The sequence below is a fragment of the Rana temporaria genome, chromosome 9, assembly GCF_905171775.1.
Source record: "Rana temporaria chromosome 9, aRanTem1.1, whole genome shotgun sequence".
NCBI lineage: Eukaryota > Metazoa > Chordata > Amphibia > Anura > Ranidae > Rana > Rana temporaria.
In genome coordinates this window covers 17,528,347-17,536,235 of record NC_053497.1, presented here as the reverse complement: position 1 = coordinate 17,536,235, position 7,889 = coordinate 17,528,347, and positions in this window count along the sequence as shown.

The following is a 7,889-nucleotide window of genomic DNA, read 5'->3' as shown; positions in this document are numbered from 1 at the left end:
GACTAGAGATCCTCATACATGGACCTTAGACTTGAGATCCTCATACATGGACCTTAGACTAGAGATCCTCATACATGGACCTTAGACTAGAGGTCCTCATACATGGACTTTGGACTAGAGATCCTCATACATGGACCTTAGACTAGAGATCCTCATACATGGACCTTAGACTAGAGATCCTCATACATGGACCTTAGACTAGAGATCCTCATACATGGACCTTAGACTAGAGATCCTCATACATGGACCTTAGACTAGAGATCCTCATACATGGACCTTAGACTAGAGATCCTCATACATGGACCTTAGACTAGAGATCCTCATACATGAACCTTAGACTAGGGATCCTCATACATGGACCTTAGACTAGAGATCCTCATACATGGACCTTAGACTAGAGATCCCCATACATGGACCTTAGACTAGAGATCCTCATACATGGACCTTAGACTAGAGATCCTCATACATGGACCTTAGACTAGAGATCCTCATACATGGACCTTAGACTAGAGACCCTCATACATGGACCTTAGACTATAGGTCCCCATACATGGACCTTAGACTATAGATCCTCATACATGGATCTTAGACTATAGGTCCCCATACATGGACCTTAGACTATAGATCCTCATACATGGACCTTAGACTATAGATCCTCATACATGGACCTTAGACTATAGATCCTCATACATGGACCTTAGACTATAGATCCTCATACATGGACCTTAGACTAGAGGTCCCCATACATGGACCTTAGACTAGAGGTCCTCATACATGGACCTTAGACTAGAGATCCTCATACATGGACCTTAGACTAGAGGTCCTTATACATGGACCTTAGACTAGAGATCCTCATACATGGACCTTAGACTATAGATCCTCATACATGGACCTTAGACTAGAGATCCTCATACATGGACCTTAGACTAGAGATCCTCATACATGGTCCTTAGACTAGGGGGCAGGGCCCTCATTCATAGACTTTAGACTAGAGATCCTCATACATGGACCTTAGACTAGAGGTCCTCATTCATGGACCTTAGACTCGAGATCCTCATACATGGAACTTAGACTAGAGATCCTCATACATGGACCTTGGACTAGAGATCCTCATACATGGACCTTAGACTAGAGATCCCCATACATGGACCTTAGACTAGAGATCCTCATATATGGACCTTAATCTACAGATCTTCATATATGGACCTTAGAGTGGAGGTCCTTATCTATTTACATTAGACTAAAGGCCCTCATACATGGACCTTAGACTAGCGGTCCTCATACAAGGACCTTAATCTAGAGATCCTCATACGTGGACCTTAGATTAGAGATCCTCATACATGGACCTTAGACTAGAGATCCTCATACATGGACCTTAGACTAGCGGTCCTCATACATGGACCTTAATCTAGAGATCCTCATACATGGACCTTAGACTAGCGGTCCTCATACATGGACCTTAATCTAGAGATCCTCATACATGTACCTTAGACTAGAGATCCTCATACATCACGTACCTGTACGTCCTCCTTAAGTGCCCAGCCGCGGGTCGTGCGCGCGACCCGGTCCCAAGCTCTGTGACCGCAGCCGCGGGTGTGTAAACACAACTTACCCGTTCTTCACAGTGGCACTGTCATTGAGCGTCTGTTCCCTGATATAGGGAAAGGCGATCAATGACGTCACATGTCCAGCCCCACCCCCCTACAGTTAGAAACACATATGAGGTCACACTTAACCCCTTCAGCGCCCCCTAGTGGTTAACTCCCAAACTGCAATTGTCATTTTCACAGTAAACAATGCATTTTTATAGCACTTTTTGCTGTGAAAATGGTCCCAAAAATACAAAAATTTGGGCACAAAAATACAAAATTGTCCGAAGTGTCCGCCATAATGTCGCAGTCACGAAAAAAATCACTGATCGCCGCCATTAGTAGTAAAAAAAAATTATTAATAAAAATGCAATAAAACTATCCCCTATTTTGTAAACGCTATAAATTTTGCACAAACTAATCGATAAACGCTTATTGCGCTTTTTCGTACCAAAAATATGTAGAAGAATACGTATCGGCCTAAACTGAGGAAAAAAAAGGGTTTTTATATATTTTTGGGGATATTTATTATAGCAAAAAGGAAAAAGTATTGTTTTTTTTTTTCAAAATTGTCGCTCTATCTTTGTTTATAGCGCAAACAATTAAAACCGCAGAGGTGATCAAATACCACCAAAAGAAAGCTCTATTTGTGGGAAAAAAGATCGCCAATTTCGTTTGGGAGCCACGTCGCACGACCGCGCAATTGTCAGTTAAAGCGACGCAGTGCCGAATCGCAAAAAGGGGCCTGGTCCTTTACCTGCATATTGGTCCGGGTCTTAAGTGGTTAATCTACAGATCTTCATACATGGACCTTAGAGTGGAGGTCCTTATCCATTTACATTAGACTAAAGGCTCTGCAGACTCTGAGAACTCTGGGGAATCTAACATAAGGGATGCTCTGGGAACCCTGATTTAAGGGAAACAATGAGAACTTTGATGTACAGAGAGCACACTGGCAGCAATTGATGGGTCACACTGGCAGAAATTGATTGGGCAAAGTGGTGTCAATTGATGGGCACAGTGGTGGCAATTGATGGGCACAGTAGCTGCGTTTGATGGGCACAGTGGCGGCAATTGATGGGGCACACTGGCAGAAATTGATTGGGCACAGTGGTGGCAATTGATGGGCACAGTTGTGGCATTTGATGGGCACGGTAGCTGCGTTTGATGGGCACGGTAGCTGCGTTTGATGGGTACAGTGGCGGCAATCGATGGGGCACACTGGCAGAAATTGATTGGGCACAGTGGTGGCAATTGATGGGCACAGTGGTGGCAATTGATGGGCACAGTAGCTGCGTTTGATGGGCACAGTGGCGGCAATTGATGGGGCACACTGGCAGAAATTGATTGGGCACAGTGGTGGCAATTGATGGGCACAGTGGTGGCATTTGATGGGCACGGTAGCTGCGTTTGATGGGCACAGTGGCGGCAATCGATGGGGCACACTGGCAGAAATTGATTGGGCACAGTGGTGGCAATTGATGGGCACAGTGGTGGCAATTGGTGGGCACAGTAGCTGCATTTGATGGGCACAGTGGCAGCAATTGATTGGGCACAGTGGTGGCAAATGATGGGCATAGTAGCTGCGTTTTATGGGCACATTGGCGGCAATTGATGGGGCACACTTGCAGAAATTGACGGGGCACAGTGGTGGCAATTGATGGGCACAGTGGCGGCAATTTATGGGTACAGTGACTGCGTTTGATGGGCACAGTGGCTGCTTTCAAGTGCAAAAATTACCAAACAATTCGAATGAATCTTCCACTAATGGGTTTCATCGATTCAGAGAACCCATAAGCTGTAGGTCTCATTGGCCCATTTTGCCCATGCAACGCTTGTTGAAATTAGTGGAAACTGCCTGAACATTGTCGCACGCGCGTGCGTGTGCTTCACATTACCATTTCTCTATCACTCTCAGCACAAGTGAACCAGTCATGTCTGACTAATTGAAAACAATGCTCTCTCTGTATGAACTTGGAATTTCATCTCAGCAGCTGTTGCCCCCAAGAGACGGCTAGCTAATGTTGAAGTCCCTTTTATGTAATCCAGTAAAGGAAATCTGAAACGGCGAGTATGTCAAATGTGAAAGTTCCATGAAAAATCATCAATTTTAATAACAGCCCAAAATATGCGTACGATGTACTATACTGCGCTGCCACTTTAAGGCCTTGTTTACACTGGCTTCAAAAATGTGGCATTGGACACACCTTTTTTTTTTTTGGAAACGCTCTAAATGGCAATCAAAGCGCCCGTCGCTATATAATATGGCGAGCTTACAGTCCGCAGAGCTGGGGGTTACTACTGAGCAGGTGATCAGCAGAGCTGGGGGTTACTACTGAGCAGGTGATCAGCAGAGCTGGGGGTTACTACTGAGCAGGTGATCAGCAGAGCTGGGGGTTACTACTGAGCAGGTGATCAGCAGAGCTGGGGGTTACTACTGAGCAGGTGATCAGCAGAGCTGGGGGTTACTACTGAGCAGGTGATCAGCAGAACTGGGGGTTACTACTCAGCAGGTGATCAGCAGAGCTAGGGGGTTACTGCTGAGCAGGTGATCAGCAGAACTGTGGGTTACTACTGAGCAGGTGATCAGCAGAGCTGAGGGTTACTGCTGAGCAGGTGATCAGCAGAGCTGGGGGTTACTACTGAGCAGGTGATCAGCAGAGCTGGGGGTTACTACTGAGCAGGTGATCAGCAGAGCTGGGGGTTACTACTGAGCAGGTGATCAGCAGAACTGGGGGTTACTACTCAGCAGGTGATCAGCAGAGCTAGGGGGTTACTGCTGAGCAGGTGATCAGCAGAGCTGGGGGTTACTACTGAGCAGGTGATCAGCAGAGCTGAGGGTTACTGCTGAGCAGGTGATCAGCAGAGCTGGGGGTTACTACTGAGCAGGTGATCAGCAGAGCTGGGGGTTACTACTGAGCAGGTGATCAGCAGAGCTGGTGGTTACTACTGAGCAGTTGATTAGCAGAGCTGGGGGTTACTACTGAGCAGGTGATCAGCAGAGCTGGGGGTTACTACTGAGAGGGGCATCAGCAGAGCTGGAGGTTACTACTAAGAGGGGGATCAGCAGAGCTAGGGGTTACTACTGAGCAGGTGATCAGCAGAGCTGGGGGTTACTGCTGAGCAGGTGATCAGCAGAGCTGGGGGTTACTACTGAGCAGGTGATCAGCAGAACTGGGGGTTACTACTGAGCAGGTGATCAGCAGAGCTAGGGGGTTACTGCTGAGCAGGTGATCAGCAGAACTGGGGGTTACTACTGAGCAGGTGATCAGCAGAACTGGGGGTTACTACTGAGCAGGTGATCAGCAGAGCTGGGGGTTACTACTGAGTGGGGTACTGAGCGATATGTAAAGGGGGCAATACTGTGTGGGGGTGATATGTGAAGGGGGCAATACTGTGTGGGGGTGATATGTGAAAGAGGCAATACTGTGTGAGGTGATATGTGAAGGGGCAATACTGTGTGGGGATGATATGTGAAGGGGGCAATACTGTGTGGGGGTGATATGTGAAGGGGGCAATACTGTGTGAGGTGATATGTGAAGGGGCAATACTGTGTGGGGATGATATGTGAAGGGGCAATACTGTGTGAGGTGATATGTGAAGGGGGCAATACGGTGTGAGGTGATATGTGAAGGGGGCAATACTGTGTGAGGTGATATGTGAAGGGGCAATACTGTGTGAGGTGATATGTGAAGGGGGCAATACTGTGTGAGGTGATATGTGAAGGGGGCAATACTGTGTGAGGTGATATGTGAAGGGGGCAATACTGTGTGAGGTGATATGTGAAGGGGGCAATACTGTTTGAGGTGATATGTGAAGGGGGCAATACTGTTTGAGGTGATATGTGAAGGGGGCAATACTGTGTGAGGTGATATGTGAAGGGGCAATACTGTGTGAGGTGATATGTGAAGGGGGCAATACTGTGTGAGGTGATATGTGAAGGGGCAATACTGTGTGAGGTGATATGTGAAGGGGGCAATACTGTGTGAGGTGATATGTGAAGGGGGGAATACTGTGTGGGGGTAATATGTGAAGGGGGCAATACTGTGTGAGGTGATATGTGAAGGGGGCAATACTGTGTGGGTGATATGTGAAGGGGCAATACTGTGTGAGGTGATATGTGAAGGGGGCAATACTGTGTGAGGTGATATGTGAAGGGGCAATACTGTGTGAGGTGATATGTGAAGGGGGCAATACTGTGTGAGGTGATATGTGAAGGGGGCAATACTGTTTGAGGTGATATGTGAAGGGGGCAATACTGTGTGAGGTGATATGTGAAGGGGCAATACTGTGTGAGGTGATATGTGAAGGGGCAATACTGTGTGAGGTGATATGTGAAGGGGCAATACTGTGTGAGGTGATATGTGAAGGGGCAATACTGTGTGAGGTGATATGTGAAGGGGCAATACTGTGTGAGGTGATATGTGAAGGGGGAAATACTGTGTGGGGGTAATATGTGAAGGGGGCAATACTGTGTGAGGTGATATGTGAAGGGGGCAATACTGTGTGGGTGATATGTGAAGGGGCAATACTGTGTGAGGTGATATGTGAAGGGCGCAATACTGTGTGAGGTGATATGTGAAGGGGCAATACTGTGTGAGGTGATATGTGAAGGGGGCAATACTGTGTGAGGTGATATGTGAAGGGGGAAATACTGTGTGGGGGTAATATGTGAAGGGGGCAATACTGTGTGAGGTGATATGTGAAGGGGGCAATACTGTGTGGGTGATATGTGAAGGGGCAATACTGTGTGAGGTGATATGTGAAGGGGGCAATACTGTGTGAGGTGATATGTGAAGGGGCAATACTGTGTGAGGTGATATGTGAAGGGGGCAATACTGTGTGAGGTGATATGTGAAGGGGCAATACTGTGTGAGGTGATATGTGAAGGGGGCAATACTGTTTGAGGTGATATGTGAAGGGGGCAATACTGTGTGAGGTGATATGTGAAGGGGCAATACTGTGTGAGGTGATATGTGAAGGGGCAATACTGTGTGAGGTGATATGTGAAGGGGCAATACTGTGTGAGGTGATATGTGAAGGGGGAAATACTGTGTGGGGGTAATATGTGAAGGGGGCAATACTGTGTGAGGTGATATGTGAAGGGGGCAATACTGTGTGAGGTGATATGTGAAGGGGCAATACTGTGTGAGGTGATATGTGAAGGGGCAATACTGTGTGAGGTGATATGTGAAGGGGGCAATACTGTGTGAGGTGATATGTGAAGGGGCAATACTGTGTGAGGTGATATGTGAAGGGGGCAATACTGTGTGAGGTGATATGTGAAGGGGGCAATACTGTATGAGGTGATATGTGTGAGTGAACTCTGTTTCTATCACATTAAACCTAATTGAATTTTTACTGTTTTAAGTATATTCTTGTTTTCTAGGACTAGGCTTGCTGAGACTTCTAGGACTAGGCTTGCTGAGACTTCTAGGACTAGGCTTGCTGAGACTTCTAGGACTAGGCTTGCTGAGACTTCTAGGACTAGGCTTGCTGAGACTTCTAGGACAAGGCTTGCTGAGACTTCTAGGACTAGGCTTGCTGAGACTTCTAGGACTAGGCTTGCTGAGACTTCTAGAACGAGGCTTGCTGAGACTTCTAGGACGAGGCTTGCTGAGACTTCTAGGACTAGGCTTGCTGAGACTTCTAGGACGAGGCTTGCTGAGACTTCTAGGACTAGGCTTGCTGAGACTTCTAGGACTAGGCTTGCTGAGACTTCTAGAACGAGGCTTGCTGAGACTTCTAGGACGAGGCTTGCTGAGACTTCTAGGACTAGGCTTGCTGAGACTTCTAGGACGAGGCTTGCTGAGACTTCTAGGACTAGGCTTGCTGAGACTTCTAGGACTAGGCTTGCTGAGACTTCTAGAACGAGGCTTGCTGAGACTTCTAGGACGAGGCTTGCTGAGACTTCTAGGACGAGGCTTGCTGAGACTTCTAGGACTAGGCTTGCTGAGACTTCTAGGACTAGGCTTGCTGAGACTTATAGGACGAGGCTTGCTGAGACTTATAGGACTAGGCTTGCTGAGACTTCTAGGACGAGGCATGCTCAGACTTCTAGGACTAGGCTTGCTGAGACTTCTAGGACTAGGCTTGCTGAGACTTCTAGGACTAGGCTTGCTGAGACTTCTAGGACTAGGCTTGCTGAGACTTCTAGGACTAGGCTTGCTGAGACTTCTAGGACGAGGCTTGCTGAGACTTCTAGGACGAGGCTTGCTGAGACTTCTAGCACTAGGCTTGAAGAATGGGATGCGGGAGAATGGGGGCAGTGCTTTGTGGAGGGGTCGTGTGAAGGGGGCA